Here is a 26,319-nt window from a genome sequence, read left to right on the forward strand (position 1 = left end):
CTGATTAAATGATTGGTATGCCGTAAATATAGTTTGTTAATGAATCTATGGCAAAGGAAAGTCGGCATGAAGATCTACAGCACATATTGAGCCGCAATACCCTGACACAAGTTCCAAGAAATATATGCAAGTTCCTAGGCAAGGTAAAATGTTTTCAGATCGAAAGATGCATTGAACCTGGACAAGTTTGAAGATTTGATGGCTATGATTGGTCATGGGAAATGTGATCAAGGAGATTAAGCGGTTAGCTAATTGTTTATAAATAGGAAACTGTTGATAAACAATGCATGCGGGCAAGTGTATGCACAGGGATGCTACATAGTGATTATCGAGCATAAAAGCTTGAAGACCTGCTTGAATAACAGAGTATAGAAGCCCAGTAGATGGACAAGATTAGTTCTATGTCTAGATTCTATTGAACAAATGAGAATCTACTTTAGCATTTTAGATGTGAAGTTGCAAATAGATTTTATTACTATTATTTTGTGAAAGTGACATAAAATCTCTTAACCGAGCGGACTTAATAGTCTTATTTGTAAAACCCTCTAGCAAGGTGACATTCTGATTGAGTGTTTGAAATCCTTTAACAAGGTCACTTCTAACAAGGTGAAGATCCTAACAGATCTGAGGGAAATCCCTTAACCGGGTTACATCTAGCAATGTGTTTGTAATCTTTAATAGGATTTGCTTTTAACTGAGCATACTCTAGAAGAGTATATTTCTTAGTGGGTCTGAAATCCCATAGTGGTTTTTCCCTATTTGGGTTTCCACGTTAAATCTGGTGTTATGAGGTTTATGATGTTTATATGCTTTTGAGTTTGCATGTTTAACAATTTTTGGTTATATTATTGAAGTATATGTTACCAAGGTTGAATCTGATGTTTTTATAGAATATTAAGTTTGTATGATTCACCCCACCCCCCTCTCATCTTATTGGCTATTGGATCTATACTTACATTTAGTATCAGAACTATCAATTGGTATCAAAGCTTTGGACTCCGGAAGAAAAGTTTAAAGGCACTTGAGTTAAAGATCCAAAGATGTATAAGAGGGATGCACTGAAGCTAAACAAGTCAAGTTTCTCTACATGGTAGAAAAGGATGAAGCTGCATCTATCAAGAGTTGGAGAATATGTTGTATACTATCTAGAGAATGATTTTGTTACACCAAGAACCTATCCATTAACAATGGAAGAGATAAAGGCAAAGCAAGAACATATTCAAGGAATGATTGAAATAACATCTGCATTGACCGATTTAGAGTTTAATGATCTAGAAGGCTGCAATGATGCAAAGGCAATGTGGGATAAGCTCATATCAGTGTATGGAGGAGATGAACATGTTCAAAGAGCAAAAGTAGATAGTCTAAGAGGACAACTTGAATCTATGAGGATGAATGAAGGTGAGAAAATAACTCAGTACAATACAAGACTAAAGGAGATTGTCAATCAAATCAAAGGAGTAGGTGGAACTATTGAAGAAAAGGATATAACAAGTAAGTTGTTAAGAACGCTTCTACCGGCTTATGCAATCCAAGTCTCTGCAATCAATGAATTGAGGTCTATACCTAATATGTCAGTTTCTTTAGATGCTACAATTGGTAAACTACATACATTTGAGTTAAGTAACTTTGATAATAGTGGATCTTCGATAAATAAAGTTGAATCTGCATTTAGTTCTTTTCATCTTGATGAATCTAATGATTTCAATAAAATAAAGTATAAGTACTCTGAAGGAGATCATAGTGGAGCAAGTGAAAGATTTCATAAGAACATGGAAGAACACAAACTATATGAGGAAATCAGAAAGCAAGAAGAGTTTGAAGCACTATTAGCCAAAAGGTTACCAAGAGGCAAAGGTAAGTATAAAGGAAAACTACCTTTGAATTGTTTCAATTGTGATAAAATAGGACATATGGCTTCTAATTGTGCTGACAAAGATTCTACTGAAAAGAGAGATGACCGAGATGACAGACAAAAAGATAATCATTACAAAGGACATCGAGACTTCAGAAGAAGAGATAGAAAGACATGCTTAATAGCCGATGAGGAATCCAATGATGATAAATCAGATGAAACTGATACAGAGGAAGTAGTTTATGTGGCTATCAAAGATGGATCAGATGAAGAAAGGTATGATGAAAAAGCCCTAATATCACACATAAACACTAATGATTCTTGGATCATAGATAGTGGATGCTCACATCATATGACATGAGATAAACACAAGTTTGTTATATTAGAAGATTATGATGGAGGCTATGTTAGATTTGGTAATGATGTACCATGTCCGGTGAAAGGTAAAGGATATATAACACTTCTTGACAATGCAAGATGCAATGATGTTTATTGGGTTGAAGGTTTGAAATACAATTTGTTGAGTGTAGCATAGCTAAACAACACAGGTTACCGAATAGAATTTCAGAAAGGAATTGACAAAGTTCATGACAAGAATGGAAAGTTAGCTGCTATCGGGACACAAACAAAAGGTAACACATTTCACCTTGACTCAACTCGTAACAAGTGTTTGTATGCAAAAATAGATGATACCTAGTTATGGCATAAAAGGTTTTGTCATGTAAATTTTGATAATTTGATCAAAATAAGCAAGAAGCACCGAGTAAGAGGTCTACCGAGTCTTGAAAAACCTGAGAATGCTATGTGCCGAGGATGCCAGATGGGTAAGATGACAAGATCAAGCTTTACAAGTAAGTCTTACACTTCTAAGGGAATTTTAGATCTAGTGCACGCTGATCTTTGTGGTCCTATGAAAGTTCAAAGTTATTATGGTGATAAATATTTCATATTATTTGTGGATGACTATTCAAGGATGATGTCAGTAATGTTTTTAAAAGATAAATCAGAAGCTTTTCAAATGTTTAAATGGTACAAGGCAAGAGTTGAAAATGAAACAGGAAGACAACTAAAATGTCTTAGATCATATAGAGGAGGAGAGTTCACATCTGATGAATTCAACTTATTCTGCAATGATCATGGTATTAAAAGACAAGTCTCTGCACTGAGAACTCCACAATAGAATGGAATAGCTAAGAGAAGAAACAGATCTATTGTGGATTGTGCTAGAACACTAATGATTGAAAAAAAGGTGCCACAAACATTTTGGAGAGAAGCAATAAGCACAACAGTTTACACCCTGAACCGAGTACAATTGAAGAAAGGTACTTTGAAGACACCATATGAAATCTAGTATGATAAGAAACCTAATGTAAGGTATTTTAAAATCTTTGGAAGTAGATGCTATGTTCACAAAGATGATAGAAATGGCAAGTTTGATCAGAAGAGTGAAGAAGGAACATTTCTAGGTTATTCTTCTAGAAGCAAAGCATTTAAATGTCTGATCAAATCATCTAACAAAATAGTAGAAAGTGCAAATGTGAAAATTGATGAATTTGCAGAAAGAAATGATGAAAGAAATTCCAAGGAACTAGAAGACTATGATGAATTTGTCTATGTTCAACCGAGAAGTCGTACTGAGAAGACTGTTGAGGAAAATGAAGAGAATATCCAATTACTGAGTGATGAAGACGATCATACAGAGCCTACTGAGCCTGTATTAGCCAAGTATGTCAGAAGACATCATGCACCAAGTCAGATTATAGGAGATAAGGATGATTTAGTGATGACAAGGAACAAACTGAGATAAAACACATGTCTGATATCTGAATTTGAACCGAGAATAGTGAAAGAGGCATTTAATATTGAAGATTGGATAAATGCTATGACAGAAGAGATTGATCAAATCAAGAAGAATGACACATGGACACTAATCCCAAGACTGAAGAACAAAAATGTAATCGGTACAAAGTGGATTTTCAGAAACAAGCTAAATGAAAATGGAGAGGTCATTTGAAACAAAGCAAGACTAGTTTGCAAAGGTTATGCTCAAGAAGAAGGAATTGATTATGGTGAAACTTTTGCACGTGTTGCTAGACTTGAAGGAGTAAGAACATTGTTGGCATATGCTGCTTTCAAAAACTTCAAGGTATAATATTAGAAGAAGAAGTTTTTATTGAACAACCAGAAGGATTTGTTGAAGACAAGAATAAAGATCAGGTGTGTAAATTGAACAAAGCTTTATATGGTTTGAAACAAGCTCCTAGAGCATGGTATGAAAGATTGCACTCTTATTTGATTAAGATTGGTTTTATAAGGACAAGTGAGAATAGCAATATGTACATGAAGAATGATGAAAATGGAATACTGATCTCAGCCATATTTGTTGATGATATTATATTTTGTGGAAATGACTCTTTATGCAAGAACTTTAGAAATGAAATGAGCAAAGAATTTGAGATGTCATTAATCGGTGAGATAAAGTATTTAATAGGTTTACAGATACTGCAAATGAAAAATGAGATTTTCATTACTCAATCCAAGTACATAAAGGAAATCTTGAAGAAATTTGGAATGGAGGATTCAAAACCAGTAAGTAATCCTATGATTACCAACTGTAAATTATCAAAGAATGATGAATCTGCATTTGTTGATGAGACAATTTACTGATCCATGATTGGAAAACTACAATATGTTGTTCACAGCAGACTAGACATAGCACATGCAGTAGGTATAGTTGCAAGATTCTTTGCAGATCCTAAGGAAACACACATGACAACAATCAAAAGAATCTTTAGATACTTGAAAGGCACTAAGGATTATGGCTTAGTATATCAGAAAGGAAATGATTTTGATTTAAAAGTTTATACTGATGCTGATTGGGCAGGCAACATTGATGACAGAAAAAGCACAAGTGGAGGAGCTTTCTTTTTAGGAGAAAGACTAGTGAGTTGGCTTAGCAAGAAACAAGGATGTGTTTCACAATCAACAACAGAAGTTGAATACGTTGCTACAGCATTGAATTTTACCAACATTGCATGGATCAAATAACTGTTGGAAGGTATAAATGAGAAAGTTACCAAGCCAGTAACTATATTCTGTGACAATACTAGTGCCATTAACATTTCAAAGAATCCTATTATGCACTCTAAGACAAAGCACATCTCTATCAAATATCATTATCTTGGAGAAGAAGCTCAAGAGAAGAAAGTGGTATTGGAGTATGTTAGCACAAAGGAACAAATAGCAGATATCTTCACCAAGCCACTACCAAGGGACACTTTTGAATATCTTAGAAGTAAGTTAGGGGTCCTACCCCTATCTTCTACTCACTGATTGAGTTCGGTGAAAGCATCAATCCAATGGCTCTATCGAATATCTTTTAGGAGTTGATGCTTATTTACACACTTTAGGATGTTTTCTAAAGGTGTATAGGAAATATTATAGGAACCAATACAGGGAACAAGAATTGAAGACAAAATGCTCTAACCAAGACTGAATTGACACATTACAGTAGGAATTCACTTCATACAGGATGAAATTATGTTTTAGTTCTTTACTTTTTGGCATTGTTGTCAAAGGGGGAGAAGACTAATAAAAAGGGGAAGAAGACTGAGAAAAGAGGAGAAGTCTAATGTATGGGGGAGAGCATTTCAGCATTTTAGAATCATAACAATCTGAATCTTTTAAGGTCAAATCAATTGGTTTTGCCATCAATGCCAAAGGGGGAGATTGTTGACAATATAGCATTAAAACAAACAATGAAGGATTGTTGACATTTCAATAAGGATATTGAGAAGGTTGTTGATGATTATGGATATAACTGATTAAGGATGTTTACTATCTTGATATTATTATTTTGTCATTGATGTCAAGAGATTGATTTTCTAATTCAGTATGATGTTGCCATATCTTGAGAAGTACGATTTGAAGAATATAAAGATGTTGGTAAAAGACATAGGAAAGATTATGATGAATAAGGGGATGAATAAGGTATTCAATGGGCAACTATTACCGAGTCAGACAATGATGAGATCATGATGTTTAGATTGTTTTAACATCATACATATGTTGTAAATTGTAAAGGTTAATACTATACTATGTTATCAAGCAAATAATTTAGTCGGTAAACCCTAAGGAACCTAGTCGGTAAACCCTAAGGTTATCGCTATCGGTTAATGAAGGTGGAATGTCTACCAAGTGAAGTTTAGTATTTACTAAGTTATAATCAAGTTGTAACCAAGCTATAATAGAATGCATTAAATGGTTACATGCGTTATTTAATGAAGGAAGTTGATGAGTTGGAACTGATTAAATGATTGGTATGCCGTAAATATAGTTTGTTAATGAATCTATGGCAAAGGAAAGTTGGCATGAAGATCTACAACACAGATTGAACCGCAATACCTTGACACAAGTTCCAAGAAATATATGCAAGTTCCTAGGCAGGGTAAAACATTTTCAGATCAAAAGATACATTGAACCTGGACAAGTTTGAAGATCTGATGGCTATGATTGGTCATGGGAAATGTGATCAAGAAGATTAAGTGGTTAGCTAATTATTTATAAATAGGAAACTGTTGATAAATAATGCATGCGGGCATGTGTATGCACAGGGATGCTACATAGTGATTACCGAGCACAAAAGCTTGAAGACCTGTTTGAATAACAGAGTATAGAAGCCCAGCAGTTGGACAAGATTAGTTCTATGTCTAGATTGTATTGAACAAATAAGAATCTGCTTTAGCATTTTAGATGTGAAGTTGCAGATAGATTTTATTACTGTTATTTTGTAAAAGTGATAGAAATTCTCTTAACCGAGTGGACTAAACAGTCTTACTTGCAAAACCCTCTAGCAAAGTGACATTCTGATTGAGTGTTTGAAATCCTTTAACAAGGTCACTTCTAACAAGGTGAAGATCCTAACAGATCTAAGGGAAATCCCTTAACCGGGTCACATCTAGCAATGTGTTTGTAATCTTTAACAGGATTTGCTTTTAATCGGGCATACTCTACAAGAGTGTATTTCTTAGTGGGTCCGAAATCCCATAGTGGTTTTTCCCTATTTGGGTTTCCATGTTAAATCTGGTGTTATGAGGTTTATGATGTTTATATGCTTTTGAGTTTGCATGTTTAACAATTTTTGGTTATATTACTGAAGTATATGTTACCAAGTTTGAATCTGATGTTTTTATAGAAGATTAAGTTTGTATGATTCACCCCCCCCTCTCATCTTGTTGGCTATTGGATATGTACTTACATTTAGTATTAGAACTATCACTAGACTCTTACTAGGTGAGTTTCATGTAAACAATTTCATAAATTACATGCCAAGAAAAACACACTATTTTGCTAAGTAACTCCTGTTGAACAATATATTTGAACTTAAGAATCTTCCCAAAAGTGTGAGAGCTAAAAGATCATCGGCCAAAAATATTATGTCGAGCATCTCAGAAAGAGTTTCATTGAAAGGATAGTTTCATCGAAATAAAGCATAAAGTGTAAAACACTAAGTTGAAATGTCTTCGACAGAATATCCCTTTCGGTAAATGAATGAGACCACTCATCGATATTTCAGTTTCATCGAAAAAATGAAAGGCAAACAAAAGGTGAAGTCGAGGAAATACAATTGCCGAAGAGACTTAAAAAACATTCATCGAAAAGCAAATCTTATCGATAAAAACAGAGGAGTTTCATCGATAAAAGAAAGACATCGAAGAAAAAAGGTTTTCGGAGGGCTTGCATGAACTTTCACCGAAGAACAAAACTCATCGAAATGTGATTTCGATGAAACTCGTGAATGACTCATCGAAAGAAATTTCATCAAAGAAAGGATGATTTCGAGGAGACTAGAAGATGGTTTTTCGACAAGGGCTATTCATCGATAAGGTGATATCGAGGAAAATGAACTTTCGATGAAAGATCAAAGTATTCAGCCGAAGACAAGGGTTTCATCGAAAACTCAATTCACAATCATTTCAGTTGAACAGAACTTCCTGCGAAGGAATTAAAAGCTCAAGTGGAGGATGTCACATCTGCAATTAAGTTTAAACATTTGAATAGCCGTTATAAACATAGAGACATTAACTATTGCGCAAGTTGCCCATACAATTACAGCTGAATTGATCGAATTTTCATAAGAACCAGATTGTTGCCAAGAGACGGAAAGCTACGAGGAGTTAGCTGAAGTTCGTAAACAACAGTCAGAAGAGCTCAACAATTCTCCAAGTAAATAATATTCAGCAAAAGATGGATAAATTGGTTAATGATATCATTGAACACCGATTCAACACCATGCTTATACATGTTGAACATTATTGGAGGGTGTACACTGGAACCATAAAGGTATTAAGAGAGCATGAAAGGTTAAAGGCACGATTGAATGAAGTAATAAGAAATGTTGATGTAATGACAATAGAGGAGAAAATAGAAGGAACTTCGTATATGGAAAATCATGTTAAATACGAGGGTGCGCTAAAAAGAGATCTTCAAGAATTGGATGATGGGAGCCCTATTGGAATGCCCTCGATTTATAAAGAAGGAGAAGTAATGTCTATGGAAGATTGGCGGAATGAACTTATAAGCTTCAAGGATCGGGCTCTATCAAAATTGGATCGAAGCAAAGACATGGCCCCTACCGTCAACCAGATGATATTCGGATACCTTTCACAAGAAGAAGAATTAAAGAAACAGAGCATCAAGATCAAGACCTTTAAAGAAGATGATTATATTCATCATTTAGGGATTCTTAATCTCTTTTTACTTAAGTTTGTTAGAAATGTTCAAATTGACAATTAGTATTTCGAAAAGACACGTCTTTTCATAAATAACATTTGCTCTCATATATATATGAGAGAGGTTTCTTGTAATATTTAAAAAAAGAGATATCGTAGGAACAAGATAGTAAGGTATGACGGCTTGTAAGCTTTCTGTTATACAAATTTTGATGGAATACATAATATAATCAGTCATCTTTTCTTTGCATATGTGCTCTGGATTATTTCATTTTGTTATTGGCAGTCGCTTGTGATATTATCTAAAGGAGATAAGGTTATTCATATTCTTTGAGTGAAATTTATGTTGTATGTCATAAGGTTGAAATAAAAGTTCTGCTTGCGAATTGTAATTGTTCTTTGCAGTGCTTACCTGGATGGTCCCTTAAAGGTAGGGTTAAATTCATTCAAGCAACTTATGATATAGGCATTCAATTGATCTCATAAGAAATAGTAACTGACAGATCCATAAAGGGGTGGGTTTAAAAACTGTCTCACAAGTTCACACAGTAAGTCCTAAGAAAATATAAAGACTCTGTAGCCCAGACAGCAAAGAAGGCACTGGCCATTTATAAATTACACTTATCACCACATTCATTACATGTTATTTTAAAGCAATAAGAATAATTGAGTAGGAAACATAGAGTAAATTGGCAGTAGTGTATTCAAAGATCGAATAGCTTCTATAATAACAATCTTGAACTCATCTACTATATCTCCATCCTAGGAACTTATGCCATTCTGAGATAGGAGGAAACCAGATCAAGATACTTCATCTGCTATAAAAGGCACTGGTCATTGAAAACAACTAGTGAATAGGTATACCCGCCTAGGCCCTGCAGAGCCTAAAGTGAGAGAGTTAGTAACCAAATAGGTTCACTCTATAAGTTGGCCAAGTCAATTGGAGGGTTTGATCATAGGAGTTGGCATTTCCTTAGAACCTATCCAATCTGTTGATTTGAGACCCAACAACTCCAATAAAGTGCTACAAGGATAAACAAAAGGTGCTCTAATAGCACAACCAACTTTGTGGTGTGTGAACAGAGTGAATCACATAGTGGAATGTATTCCCCACCTTAAAGTAATTTCTAACACCAATAAGGAAAATTTTCCTTCAAGGTAGAAAGAGTGATACTTAAAAAACAGGCACATTGTGACATGGGTTTCCCCTAGGATGGAAAAATTGAGGTGATACCACAAGCAACATCATACAATATCACATAAGGGATCTAAATACTTGGGATTAGTACGAATGTATGATAAATGATGTATATAAATATAATAATTTTAAATTGACCTCCTCCCCTGTATACCATGGAGCTACAAGTACAAAGGAAGAAGAGCGCATGAGAACAAATATTTTGTTTTGGGTCAACATGGAAGAGACCTAAATGTATCAACACTTTGCATCATTCCCAAAAGGTGTAAAAATTGTATTTATGACAAATAGAAGAATGAAGATACATAAAGAGGAATGACACAACAAACTTGTTCCCTTTAATGGAGGGGAAAGTGGTGACCACTTAAGCTTTTGACTATGTTGGGATAAGTAAGGCTCATGCTTAGGAGAGGTAGGGTAAGAAGTTGGGAAAGGAAAGGATGGTCGAGGGGTCAATATAGGATCCAAATGCATAAGAGAAAGATTATCAAGATAAGGTTTATTGACTTAAGTGATGAATACTAAGAGGGGAGGGGGGGTGAATTAGTATACCAAAAATCAATGTACTTAAACACTTTACTAAACTACCAGCAAACTGGTAAAACAGTTTAGCAGACAAACTAGTTAGCACATATGCAAACCAAATAGCTAATAATGCATTCACCCACAGAAGCACAAACACCATAACACAAGATATTTTGATGTGGAAACCCAAATGGCAAAAACCACGATGAGATGGAACTCACAAGTAACTATCTGCAAAATAGGAACCAGACTGGTTAAGGTCATACAATGTTCTTTACTAGAACAGATCCTGTTAGGAATCTCAATCTCTATTAGGAGATAAGTCCAATTAAAGACTACCTTGCTAGAGGATTTTAGATCCACAAATGTGAACCACCTTATTAGAGTATTTACAAATGGCTTTTGGCCCTACTCGGTTAAGGGCTTCAAACTTGTCGAAGCTGTGAGTAATCAACAAGTGAGTGATCTAGCTAATAGCACATATTGCTTGGTTAGATCCTTGATAGCTCGTTTCTAATGCATTCCAGCATTGCTTCAGTCTTCTACACAGTCACACTCTCTCCAACTCATCAACCACCTTAAAACCCTAGCAACAACCTAAAACCCTAGACATGATGTCCTTATAAAGGAATCTTATTTCATGTCGGTCCAATAGGATTACAATACAATTTCCTAGGTTCAATGCATCTAGACATATTCTGTAACATGACACAAAAAGCACCATTGAAGTGTCGGCACCATCAAACAATCGGTGGATGGTAACTCATCACAGAGTATTACCGGTTCATACAAAATATCGGTTTAAGCAAAATACCAGTTGCCGGTTTGACAAAATGAAGACTGGGAAATATGTGTTTTATCGCTTGATCCTTTGTACCGCTTGAGATCCTCGAACCGCTTGGGGTCAACATACTGCTTTAGATCAGTAATCATTTTCTGCAAAACACCAATAGTCTAAGGACTATAATGCATCATACCGATTGGGAACAAATAACAGTTGAACTTTAACTTATACATACAAAAGTGATCTCAATGCAAGTGTGTGTCCATCAATGACAATCACAACATAATCATAAAAAATGCCAACAATCTCCCCCTTTAGCATTGATGGCAACACTTAGGAAAATTTTGACATCTAAGTGTTTTACAACAAAAATATGCCATAATCAAAATTACTCCCCCTAAGCATATACACTATCCCTTTTGCAGAAAATACAATGTTTACTACTTCTTAACAGAAATAACATGAAAGTATACATCAAAACATTCAAAATTTATACTTCTCCCCCTTTGCCAACAATGACAAAAATAATATTGGAGACCAACCCCTGTTTCATTAGTATTAAAAGAATAAGAGTTTATGACAATAAAGAATAAAACTTGTCAAAAACTGATTTAAAGTCCTGTAAAAATTGTTTCAAAGATAAGGACCAGGACTCAAGTAGGGAGGTTGCCACTTCTTTCTTTGTTTGCATCTGGGAGACCTGTTCTTCCATGGTGTCTATTGTGCTCATCTCTTGAGTCACCGTTAAGGCATCCAGATTGAGATAACATTTCTGAAGTATTTGCAGGTGTGGGAGTAGAACCAGTTGTAGTTCCTACAAATCTCGAGTCTCATTGTTGATTTCCAACTCTATTTTGGCAGACTGAATATGAAACCGGTGAACGATTTGCCCATAAGTTGTAAAAGAGTCATATGGTGGCTTGAAGGTGCTCATGTATAACTGCAAGTTAGATTGTAGCTTTTGCTTCTGTACAAGCACATCATCACAGAAGAGATGGGGTTGGAAAATCTTACTCAGTAGTAGATTCCCCTCATCCAGAGCATTCCTTATGTCTTTTTGAGCTTTTTGCAGATCAGATCGGAGCTCATTTAGCTTCTTCACCAGGGCACTGTTGAGAGCCTTTTGATGCTCTTTCTTGGCATTTGCCTCTGCTACCTCTTCTAGGCTATGCACCTGATCATCCAATACGGTGCATAGGAGTTTCAATTGTGCCAGTGATGAATCAGTATTGGGGAGGTTTGTGCCGGGTAACAAACCGGTAAGAGTGTCCACTGCGGCTTGGATCACATCTTGCTCCTTCTTCCTCCTTATCACTTCAAGGCATTCTTGAGCAACCTTAATGCTTTGTAGCAGCTCCATTTCATTTGTAGACTGGAGGTTAATAGGAATGGTGAGGTCAGCCAGTTTGGCTTGACTACCGGTTGCCTTTGGAGTCTCCATCTGAGTGCTTTTTGCCACTTCTTCTTTCTCTGTAGCTCTTAACTTTTCCTCTTCTATCTTTTTCTTTTCCTCTTCTTCTGTTTTCCTTTTCTCTTCTTCCCTCTGCTTCTCTTCTTCTTCATCCTTTTTTCTCCGCTCCTCTTCCTGTTGCTTCTTCTCCTCTTCCTTTTTCTTGTCTTCATCTTTCCACTTCTTTTCTTCTTCATTCTTCTTCTTCTCCTCTTCCTTCTTCCTCTTCTCCTCTTCATCCTTCTTCTTTTCCTCTTCCTTCTTTCTCTTCTCCTTTTCATCCTTCTTCTTTTCCTCTTCCTTCTTTCTTTTCTCCTCTTCATCCTTCTTCTTTTCCTCTTCCTTCTTTCTTTTTTCCTCTTCATCCTTCTTTTTCTTCTCCAGTTCTTTTGTTTTCTCCTCTTCATCCTTCTTCTTCTCCTTCTCCGCTTCCTTTCTTTTCTCCCCTCCTTTGTCCTCCTCTGCTTTCTTCTGCTTATCTACCTATTTTGTGTGCTTCTCCTGTCCTGTTGCTTCTGATGGTGTATCCTAGAAAACATCCTCTACATCCAGAGCATCGACATCAATAGTGTCTGTAGGTTCAATAACCGGGTTTCGTTCATTATCAAACACTTCATCTGGTTTTGTTATTGCTGATTCTTGCTCAGCCTTCCTGTTGGCTTTAGCCACTTGATGTATCTTAAGAGCTTCTAGAGAAAGAGTATGTGTATTCTTGATCACTTCTTGACCCTTTCCTTCCAGTAGCAGGAGTCTTCTTCTTCTCATGAAGAAGAGGCCTTTGTATTTATTCATAACTTTGAAAAGTTCTGAATTGGATACATTAGGAAAATGTTGAGAAAATATTTTCTCCCTCATTTCCTGTTCCCTTTCTATGGCAATGCACCATTTATTGTCTAAAGAATTGTACAAAGAATCTGGTGTCTCAGATCTAATTTCTGAAGGCGACCCGTCATTAACACATAAATACTTAATGATTTCTTGTTCAACTGCTTCCTTTTCATCATCATTGAAATCATCAAAACAATCAATCAAATCATTCAACACTTTTCTCCTAATATTTTTGATAGTTCTTTGACAATGTGTCAAAGGTTTGTAGGAAGAAATGTCAATATTTACCGGTGTAGATGATGTCGGTTCATTCTTTGTCTTTTTCTTTGTTTGTCTTGTCTTCTTGGGTTTTTCTTCAGACACAGTTTCTTCTAAGTCCGGTGAGTTATTCCTTGTCTTCCTCTTCCTCTCAAAGACTTTGGCAGGTGCCACTTCTTGTTTCTTCTTCGTAGGTGATTGCTTGGTCACTTTGGGACTTACTGCAGTAACCGGTGTTGATGCCGAAGGCACCGCCTTTCCTTTCTTTTCAGATGGTTCTACAACAGGTGCAACCCTTTCCAAATAGGTGTCGGTTCTCTTTGCCTTAGGATCAAGAGGTGAGGCGATTAGGGTAGAAGCATACCTGTCTAGCATATCATACATCACCTCATAGCCCATAGGCTCTACTTCTTCTTGTCTGGGCTCAACAGCCTCCATTATGCATTCATCCACTTTGATGATAAAGCAGATATCCTCCTCATATTTCTTGACAATGTCACTGGATATCCTCATCCTTAGGCTCATCTTTCTTCTGAACTCATCAAAGTACTTGTTCAGAACATTAGGGTAACCAGTTCCAACTACTTGCAGACTCTCTTTGATCTGCTTGGTAACCGGTTGGTCGGCAGACCACTGAATATCTCCAACTCCTGGGAAATTACCTTGGAAGTAGAAGAATAACCCTACCAGTAGTTGTCCAAACTTGAATCTTAGTGCATTATACTATTTGATTGACTTAAGATTCAACATAAGTTGTCTTTGCATACAAGTGCACAGATCAAATGATGCATCTTCTTTGATCATCCGGTAAGCGACATTTACTGCTGCTGCAGATACATAGTTAATTCTGCTGGTAGAGAACATTTGTTATCCTATCACAATGCAGGCATACTTGACCAGATCATCCTTGATTGAGTTGATGGTCATGCCACGTGAGTAACTCACTGAAACCATGAGCTTGGACATTTCAGTCTTGCTGACCAACCTTAGGGCTAGCACTTCCCCTGTATTGCAAAAACCGATGACGACTTGAATGGCTTGTGGTGTGATATCATGTGTTCTCTCAAGATACATCTTGTCACCATGAACTCTGCTCAGAATGATTCGAATGTGGTCATCTGTGAAATCCTCTAGGAAGTAAACCGCATTGTGAAGCTTCTTCTTCTCCAAGATGCTGAACTCTGGTTTGATCTATTTATCCTTCCTACAGAATAGACCTAGCTGAGAATGGATCACAAGAGACCCTAAGTCTTCGATTTTGCAGTCTATATAATCAGAAATGCCATCTTCCACTATCACACCAGCCGGTACTTGAGACAAGGCATTATATTTCGACTTTCATTGTATGAAATCCATAGAATTGACAGTTGCACTAGAACTATAATGAGATGTGGAAGCCATGATAAAACAAGAAAACTTGAGAAATACCTTTTGGAAATCAAGAATTTAGGGCTTGCAAATTCCACTTCGTCTTCCACTTCATCGGTTGTTGAATCACCACTTTGAGTTCTTCTCTTGACCGTTTGACATTTGCTTCTGAATCTTCTTCAGGGTTTCGAGATTTCTATGAATCGCAACACAAATCACTTTTTCTTTGCTCTGCACTTGAAAAACTTCTTCACTCAAAAAAATGATAGTGAGAAATGATTTGAAAATTCCTTTTAAACATATTCCTCACCTACCATAATAAATGCTCCATCATTAGGGCGTAAACCCTAATTTGCCTATTACCATTTCCGGTCTTCTGCCAAATGACAGGTATCACATACCGGTTAAGGTCTTTTACTGGTGTAAACCGGGGGTTCGTAGTGTTTCACCGTTTGCTCCCCCTAAGCTTTTCTGATGCTTAGTTTGTCGGTTCTGTTATTTCCACACTAGGTGCAGAAACCAGTTCTTCTTGCAACACTGCTGGTTTCTTCTTCCAGGTTTTGTTCATATCCACTTGAACAGTGTCAACATCAATCTTTCCTTCCGGAGTGACCGGTATGTCATCTGATATGTTCTTTCTTGTTCTGCAGAATCTGGCAATGTGACCCGGTTTGTTGCAATGATAGCAGACCATTCCAAGTGCTCTCCAATGTCCATTATTCATGTTACATTTCTTCCTCCTGCATGTTGCAGCTGTGTGACCATGACCATGACGGATCAAACAATTTTCTCTCCATCTGGTTGTTGCTTGATAGCCACCGCTTCTTGACTGATGATTAAAGGCATTAAACCAGTTGTGATTCCGGTTCACAAAAGGTTCTGGACCAACTCCTTGAGTCCTCTAAGGATATCTTCCAGAGTTGTTCATAACAGACCTGCATTCAGATGCTCTATGCCCAAACTTGTTGCATGCATAACAATTACCATTGAATCTATAGGATCTAGGCTTATCATTTAGAAAATAAGGAAAATTATTATAAGCCTTACTCCTACATACATTAGTAGTATTTTCTTCTTTAAGACAGTTAAAGCAAACAGGTTTGAACTTTTGCTTACCTTTATCCTTTGATGTCGGTTGTTTCTTTGATGCTCCAACATTTGTACTAGAGGTCTCACCTTTCTCATGACCGGAATAACCAAGTCCATCAGTATTCTTGATAGGTTTGGTAGATTCAAGCTTTTGCTCTAGCTTGACAGTACTCTTGTTGAACTTAGCAAGTATTTCCTTTGACTCAGAGAGTTCTTTGGAAATAGTAGCATTTGTTTCCATCAGGTTTTCATTCTCGGAGATGGCAATGTTTAGTTCTCCTTGCATGTCTTCCTTTTCCAATTTTCTCTCATGGAGTTGAGCAGTTAGGGCATTGATCTCTTTCTTTAGCTTGGAGTTTTCATGATCTTTGTCTTTGACCAGATCTTCAGCTTTCCTCCGATTCTCAAGCTCTTGGCACATTCGAATAGTCAGTCCTTCCAATTATTTTCTCAGGTTGGAATTGGATTAATTCAGCTTTTCTATTTCTTGAATCAGAGCTTCCATGTCCGCTTCATTAGAGGAACTATTTTCAGATAGCTCCATCAATTTTTTAGCATGTTCTCTCCTTTTTGCTTGAGATGCCTTATATTTGAACATAAGATGATCATAGGCTTGCTCAGACTGAGTGAGCCGATGAGTAAGTTCCCTCATAGTGTATTCCCCCATATCTCTTTCCAAGTAGTTAGACTTATAGAAAGGTTGTCTCTAATACCAATTGATGAATACTAAGAGGGGGGGGTGAATTAGTATACCAAAAATCAATGTACTTAAACACTTTACTAGACTACCGGCAAACCAATAAAACAGTTTAGTAGACAAACCGGTTAGCACATATGCAAACCAAATAGCTAATAATACATTCACCCATAGAAGCACAAACACCATAACACAAGAGATTTTGACATGGAAACTCAAATGGGAAAAACCACAGTGAGATGGAACTCACAAGTAACTATCTGCAGAATAGGAACCAGACCGGTTAAGGTCATACAATGTTCTTTACTAGAATAGATCCTGTTAGGAATCTCAATCTTTGTTAGGAGATAAGTCTGATTAAAGACTACCTTGCTAGAGCATTTTAGATCCACAGATGTGAACCACCTTGTTAGAGGATTTACAAAAGGCTTTTGGGCCTACCCGGTTAAGGGCTTCAGACTTGTCGAAGATGTGAGTAAACAACAAGTGAGTGATCTAGCTAATAGCACAGATTGCTTGGTTAGATCCTTGATAGCTCATTTCTAATGCATTCCAGCATTGCTTCAGTATTCTACACATTCACACTCTCTCCATCTCATCAACCACCTTAAAACCCTAGCAATAACCTAAATCCCTAGACATGATGTCCTTATAAAGGAATCTTATTTCATGTCGGTCCAATAGGATTACAATATAATTTCCTAGGTTCAATGCATCTAGATATATTCTGTAACATGACACAAAAAGCACCATTGAAGTGTCAGCACCGTCAAACAATCGGTGGATGGTAACTCATCACAAAATATCAGTTTGTAACTCATCACAGAGTATTACCAGTTCATACAAAATACCGGTTTAAGCAAAATACTGGTTGCCAATTTGACAAAATGAAGACTGGGAAATATGTGTCCTGCCGCTTGATCCTTCGTACCGCTTGAGATCCTCGAACCACTTGGGGTCAACATACCGCTTTAGATCGGTAATCATTTTCTGCAAAACACCAATAGTCTAAGGACTATAATGCATCATACCGGTTGGGAACAAATACCGGTTGAGCTTTAACTTATACATACAAAAGTGATATCAATGCAAGTGTGTGTCCATCAACGACAATCACAACATAATCATCAAAAATGCCAACATTAAGAAGTTGGGAAAGGAAAGGATGGTCGAGGGGTCAATATAGGATCCAACAACATAAGAGAAAGATTATCAAGATAAGGTTTATTGACTTCTACAAGTTGATAAGGTACAACATGACATGATCTCCTAATTTTTTTTGCATTACAATTTCATCTAGTGTGGTAGGGAGCTTGTGAAAGAGAAATTGAGGTGTCAGTCAATATGGACTTCTTTTATTCCTTTGTTGCTAGAATAAGAGGAACATAAGGAATCACTAAAGTTTGGGTAACAAAAGGAGGGGAGGTTCCTTTCACAATAGGTTGCTTTCCTGAAGATTCTGATGAATTAGGAGGAAAAAAAATAATCTTCAAAGTGTGAGAGGTCTAGGTCATGTTGGTCATCTACCTCATGTTCCTACACAGGATGGTGGAGGTGGAACCACAACATAAACACTGGACTTTCAAGGATAGAGAAGGATTCCATTATTTGTCTAGGTTTTATTCACTTCCTATGCGACATGAAGAACTACTAGTGTGGCCATAGAAGATGGAGGATTGTTAGGGGTAGCAGTTAGAATGGGACCCAAGGAACTAGAGGTAGACAACTAGGCGATCTTACTAGCTTTGAACTACTGGTAGGATAGGAACAAGGTCTAGGATTAGGAGGTTTAGTTGGACAAATCCAAAGATAATAAAAGGAGTTGTCTCCCCAATGAGAAAGGGTTTAAATCCATTGTGGTGAACATTAAACTCTTATCCTTTATTTGAAAACTTCAAACACTTAGGGATTAGTGAAGGGACCACCCTCATGGAAGTGAACCAAGGATAACCCAACTTCACACAAAATTGGTCTGAGAAATGAATTATGAAAAATAATACATCCATGTGTTTGGCTCTAGCATAGGCATGAAGGGTTATGGAACTAAGGGTAGGATAGGTGGAACCATCATGTATCCTAACCAAGACTTGTGATTGTTCATATGTGTCTTGGTGTAGTTCATGCACATATAAGAACTCTTCTATAATAGAATTCACCATGCAAACAAGTCCAATGAGTACCTCCTTGTATAGTTTTATCATTAACTTTAGTGATAGTGTACAAAGTTCCATTGTGTGCATGACTAGGAGTATTGGTGCAAGTAATGTCAGGTTCAATTTTAGGCCAACGAGAACAAGCATCTACCACATTAAACATGTTTGCAAGTTGATTATCTTGAGGTTTAGGATCAAAGTGCACTACTTATATGGAAGGCTCTACAAGGTTAGCTAAATGAGATGACGAAGGATTGGTTAAGGTTTGCAAATTTTGGTTAGGAGCTATAGATTTAAATTCCCTTTATCATTGATACCAACCACCTAGAGGACATTAGAATTAACAAGGACTTGGATTTCATTCCTAAGACACATACATTGCCCAGTGCCATGTCCAAGAGAACAATTATAAATTAGGATTGAACCCAATATTATATCCTACTCTTTGTTGCATTATATATAAACAATGCTTAATTGCATTCTACATTGGAGAATAATAAAATTTGGTGTAAATGGATTCTTATGGATACATGACATGTGTTATTGGGAAGATCATAGAAATGTGATACATTTCCAATCCATAATGAGAGAATAAATATTTTTCATTCAGGGTGGAAAGATGTTTGAATTGCGACCACTTAAAGATGAGCAAGCAAGGTAATGTTCTTGACTACAATTTTTTTTTCAAACAATTGAAAAACTTATAGGAAAGTTACACATTAGTAGCTAAGCCTGTGTTAGTGGATAAAAATAAGTTATGCAACTCTAAGGAGACAAACATGGATATATTATTAAAGGAATTTTAAAACACCACAAATAGTGGAATACTTGAATGATTGCCACTAGAGCATAGTATTTCACATTGTATGGATTTGATTCAAGGATCCAGTTTACCTAATAGGAAACCACATAATATGAGTCCTAATATGAGTGTTGATTTGAATAGACAAGTGGGAAAACAATTAGGAAGAGGTATAATTACATAAATTATGAGCCCTTGCACTATACATGCACCTTACTTATTCCAAAGGAGGGAGATAATGGAGAAGTGTATATATTACAATCATATAAATAAGATCACCATCAAGTACATGTTTTTGTTACCACACATGGATTTCATTTAATAGATTGTTTGAGTGGAGCAAGTCAGGTTTCTAAAATTGATCTAAAGACTAGCCATCGTAAAATCAAAATCCATAAAAGAGATGAATGGAAAAAAATTAAATCTAAAGATAGATGGTGTTAGAGTTATCATGTATTACCTAATAATTATTTATTTAATTATTATTCTATTATCCTCTACACTTAAGCTAAACTTAGGCATTTAATAATATTGTAGGTATTTGTGGAGGCGGGAAAAGTGAGATCGGGTGACTAGGACCTAATCCCACTTTTGCCAACACATTGGGAATGCGAAAGAGCTTAGGGAGATAGCTCACTTTCGCTACTTCTTGTGAGGAAGAGAGAGCCAAGGATTATCTCTTAGAGTTTCTATTCCTCTTGCTACGAATGATGAGAAAAACTAGGGTTTGAATGATCAACTAGGCTAGGAGATGAAGAATGAAGCATAAATGAACTCATAATTGAACAAACTTGCAGATCTGAAATTGAGATACTAAAAGCATGAAAGGGAGAGGATTATGGATGTGTACCTGATGCTACAAATTGAACAAAACTAACCTGGACTAGGGTGCCACACCACTATCATGTTTCTATAGACAGGAGGTTGCATCTGAGATACTGCAAATCTGTAATCTTGAAGCTGCAACCTATTAAAAATTTGTGAAAATAAAGGGGACCATGGCACCACGCCACTGTCCTAGGAAGGACCAAGGAACCACACCCATGTCCCAGGAAGATTAGGGCAGATTTGATGATTCCAGGTGATTCTTGTACCTTTTGTTGAGCTGAAAGTGCCTTCAGGTACCTATTTCTGCACCTGCAACTAAAAAGGGAAGGTTTGGGTGGCTATATGGGGTTTTTCCTTAGTCAAATCCCTGTGTTGGTGATTTCCACCTCCACAAATAGACAATAATGTACTGAAAATGTGTGTGCTAGAACCTTGTGTTTATGCAAGATCCTAAATGATAAGAAACTAGAGCTACCCTACGCATGAGAGTAAACCCTAAATGTAAATGTGAATGTAAATAACAATGTTTCAAACCAAATATGCTAAATGATCTAAAGCATAAATGTAAATATGCAAATTGATGTAAAGAAGCTCATACAAAGACATGAAAATAACATGAAATCATACCAATCCCCAATGGAGAGATATTGCCACTAGATCTCCTATTACTCTTCAATGTCTTCAAGGTTCCTAATTGATGATGAATGCTTGATGAAATATTGTTGAATGTTGTTGAAGACTCCACATAGGCTTCTCTTTCACTACATAGAAGGCTCCTTATGCTCCAAAAAACCGCTCTTAGATTCTTAGAAAGATCCATCCATCCCTTCAAATGAAGAAAGAGAGCTCTTATGTATGAAACCCTAGATAGTAATTTTGACTTAACTCCGCCTTTAGGCCGACCTAGGAATTGAATTTCCCACCAATATTTTGGGGTTAAGCATTATAATATCATAGAATTATGCTCCCAAATTTTAGAAAAAAAGCCAAAGACTGTGGCGGGAACGCACATGGTCGGACCAACTTTTCACCTAATTTTCAAGGCCATTAGATATGATGATATTAGAGCTAATCCCAAAGTTACAGCTGATTTCAAGGTGTTTTGATATGCAAAATCAAGCCTTAAAGGTCGAAATAAGACATAATTAGGGTTTATAATTAAATGATTTATTGGAGGAATAAAATAAAAAGGAGCACACTTATGGTTTTAGTGTTATAAAATTGCAACCCTAGAAAGTTACGACTGCATTAGGGTCCTCACGCATGTGAACGTGAATCCTCTAGCCTGATTGGAGACTGGAGAGTGCTCGGCTTGCGAAAACAACTTCTTCCTTGGCATCTGCATCACTCTGTCCGCACTCTGCCCTAAACACAGGGGTAGGACAGGGGTGTGGAACCCTTGTCCTTCTAGGATAGGGATGTGGCACCCTTTTCCTCCTAGGACAGGGGTGTGGCGCCCTTGTCCCTGCCCTATTTTGGGGCAGGACCAATCTAGAGAAAGCATTGTGGGTTGTGGAGTGAGCTGGAAATCTCCCCGATGTCAGCTCATGATGAAATTCAAATCCTTCAAACATGTATTTAAGGGGCATTCATCCTCTCATTTGCATAAGTTCAATAAGTTGGATAAGTGGGAAATTCACAAGCAATCAAGCATTAAAGAGAATTCAAGCATTCTTTTCCAGCATTGAGCATTCTCAAGTCTCCCTTCAAGGCTAGGTGTTGCATTCAAGTCAAGGATTCAACCATTGAAGAGGATTTTGATTTTAACATTCAATTCCATACAAACATTTCTATCAACATTGCTACTACAACCTCCCTTGAGGCGATTTACAACTCGGTCTTTCATTACATCTACTTGCAAGTACTTTCTTTCATTACTTGGTTAATTCCGAAAATGGGGTTTGACCTAAAGGCAAACCCCCAATCCCAACACATTTCCCTCTTTTTTGTGTGTGTAGGTTGCAGGTGCGCAACTATACTTTCGGATTCGGGCTTCATTTGCATAGACAGAAAAACCCTTTTTGTTTCACGTATTTTTTGGAGGCTGTGTACATTTCTGCCATGGTCTGGTCAACTTTTCGTCAAAATTGTAGGGTGACTTTGTCTTGACATTTTACTACCAAATCCAGGTGCACAACTTCATCCCATATTCAAATCTCAAGTTATAATCGATTCTTTGTCACTATATTATTCAATCAATTTCCTTTCTAAATCAAACAAAGGAATAAGGGGATCAACTTAACATTCTTAATTCATTCAGAATTCAATCTATCATCTTTGTGAGGAGATTGAATCTAGTGAAATACCCCTTATCTTCCTAATGTAATTGTGAAAAGTGTTTGAAGGATAATCAATAGTGAAACTCCCATCTCTCTTTGAGGGAAAGGGTTAGTTTTCCTCTTGATCTATCCCTCATTATTTTCCCACCATCACATTTTGGTGAACCCGACATCTTGCATGCTATCCTTTGAACAACATTGTATATTTTTCATTTACAAGTTTCAACTTTCTGCAAACTTAGTGGTCAATTCATTAAAAACCCTAGTTTTTAAATTTAAAATTGAACTTGTAATTTGTAAAAAACTTCTTGTAGTTGTCGTAGATCTAAAAATTGTTTTGATTGTCAGATTCAATTTCTTCATTGTCTTGTTCAATTTACAATTAAAATTTACAAAATTAAGAGGTTACTTGTTACAACCCTAATTTTTAAAAATCATATTGAACTTGTGCAAATAATTGGATTTCCATTTAATTTTTAAATTTCTGATTGTTCTTAGATTTGTCTTCAATCCTACAATTCAAATTTTCAATTTCCCCCCTTTTTCCCAAAATTCAAAATTGAAAATTAAGTGGTTAGGTCATCAAACCCTAATTTTTAAAATTAATTGGATTTTGTGTGAATTTCAAATCAATTTCATTTACATTCAGATTTCTAAATATTTTCCAAGGTGTCCCTATCCATTAGGTTTGACCCTTTTCAAAATTGCAAATCAATTCCTCTTTTTTTTTCAAAACTCTAATAGGGTCATATTTTCACCTTTGTGTCTTCATTTCACCCATCTAAAGATTGAAAAATTTGCCATTTTTGGGGGGTTACCTTTAAAATCATTGTAATATCCATCCTTGAAAATTTTGAAAAAAGTTGGTCGAACCATGTGCGTCCCCGCCACGAGCCTCGATTTTTTTCTCAAAATTTCGGGAGACTGTTATGATTGTATTTAATAGCCTAAATCCAAAAGATTGGCTGATTTTATCAATTTTTGAACCCTCTAGAATTGGAAATATCTTTAAAATTGAACATTGCAACCTCTAAGAAATTTTTAAAAAATTAAGAGGTTAATTATAGTCTGCCCTAATTTTAAAAATTCTGATTTTAAAATTAAGTGGTATTCCCTTGGCTATAATTTTAAAATTCCATTTTCCTTTCATTTTTGGAAATTGTGTCATCCCCTTTCCCTAACAAATTCAAAATTCAAAATTTCCTCTAGCGCATGAGTTTTACCACTATTAGTCCTACCTATCCTATCCTTGTTAAACGAAGCATTAGAATTAAGGTTTCCTAAGGTTTAATTACCGAGGAGATGGAGCCTAATTTGGGTGACTTCTTTAATGAGGATCATGCTAATTCTTCTCTTCCTAATAATGTGCCTACTTATCCCATTGATGAATCCCATGATGAAGAAGAAGCTTTGACTAGAGTCTCTATAGATCAACTTTCAAAATTAAACAATGTTGGGATCCAAGAACACTTAGAGGAGGGGGTGAATCAGTGTTTTGTCAGTAACACAAGATTTTATTCTTTTATACCATACACATATAAACCGGTAAACATATAAACATATAACTTCAAGCAAATAAACCATCCACATAAATGAACACCATAACACACAAAATTTATACGTGGAAAACCTCAAAGAGGAAAAACCATGGTGGGATTTGTGACCCACAATATCAGTTTACTGGCCATATGAAAGGATATTACATATAATGGGGGCCTACACATGCAGGAAGGCACACTACCTAGAGCATACTGCTCATCACTAAAGATTCTCACTGACTACAAGCTTTTGCTGAAGTAAAACAATAAAAATGAACTCAAAAATGCATCTGCTATGCCAAATAGAGTTTTGGTTCTAGCTCTGCTCTGTACCGGTTCATAAACCCTGAACCCTACTACCGGTATCTCTTCTCCTCCAAGAATGCTTTTCAAGCTATCTACAAATAATTGCATGATATAACATTCACATACAAATGATCTACATACATATACTTTGCATTATATAGTTATGCTATATTCTCCTATGTTGCATCCTATGTCATATGTTGTATCATATTCAAAATGACCTAGCAGATTGACCTATATACCCATTACAAACAATGTGCCTTGTGTCGACTTACAATGCTTTTACAAAAGTTATTCAATGTCGGCCTCGATAATAATTACAAAATGATTTACTAAATAAATCTTCCTTGATGTCGGCTTCCTTCAAGTACTGATGTTGATGTCAGTGTCGGTGCCAGTGTCGATGCCGGTGTATTCCTAGAAACTCCAATGTCGGTGTCTATCGATATATGCCTCCTAATGTCAATATATGACTTCCATCTAATCTTGTTTCCATCAATGACAACAAAATGAATCCGATGAGTGTCAATTGCCAACAATCTCCCCCTTTAGCATTGATGGCAACACTCGTGTGAAAAATGGATTCCCTGCCAGTTCAACTGAAATATGCTACCCTGAGCAATACACTCCTCCTGATATCCTGATATCCTTCCCATGTGATCCTGTCTGATTTTTCTAATATTTTTCACATATATACATACTCCCACTTTGGCATCAATGCCAAAGACTGGTGAAAAAATTGAAAGAATTCAGAACAAAAGAATAAATGAATACTGTTAATGTCACTGGAGCTTTACCAACTTCAAAATTAAGGGTAAGCCTTATTCAACAACTGAAGATATGTATCCCTGTCGGTTTTGAAGGTGTCAGATATAGATGCTAGTCCACTTAGTAAGTGGGCAAGTGTTTCCTTCTCCTTGACATCTGCTAGTGTGGGTTTAGCAATCATGTCCATGCACTCTCTCTTATGAGCACCCAATGAATCCAATCTGAGACTCACCAATCCTCTAAGACTTCTTTCTCTCCTGATGACTTTATCTCTCTCCTTCTTAAAAGAAAAAATTTGGTTCTCCAAGGATAAAATTTGTCCATCAACAGATGTGGTCATTGTGGTTAATCCATCAAAAGAGTTTGCAATGCTAGCTACCTTATCATGTAACTCCTTTAATTTGCTATCTACATTAGCTGTCAGAATTCCTATGTTACAACAAACCCTGTAGATATTTGTACCTTGTTTCAAACAATTCTCAACCTCAATTTTTTTTTTCTTTGTTTCAATGATCTGGTCAAAAGCTTCTCTTTTAGTTGTGGTGAATCTTTCTAGAACTTGTTAGTCTGCAATCTACCTCAGAGATTGAAAATTGTTAGAAATATGTCTATTAGAGTCTTGAGCTTGTCGGAAGGGCTTGCTCCATCTTCAATCTTACAATCAGGTGTCAATCTATGCAATACTGTAGCTGATTGATCAATTATTCCCTTGTTTGCAGTACCCTCCTTTAATAGTTTTTGAGTTGCCATCATCATCAACTCAGTGGGACTCATCTCAGTGACGGATTTCTTCTCAACCTGAGAAGTGTCAATTGCCAAAATATTTGTTGGGGAATCAGTTTTAACTATCGGTATAGATTCA

This window comes from Cryptomeria japonica, chromosome 3 (assembly GCF_030272615.1).
Source record: "Cryptomeria japonica chromosome 3, Sugi_1.0, whole genome shotgun sequence".
In the NCBI taxonomy this organism is placed as follows: domain Eukaryota; kingdom Viridiplantae; phylum Streptophyta; class Pinopsida; order Cupressales; family Cupressaceae; genus Cryptomeria; species Cryptomeria japonica.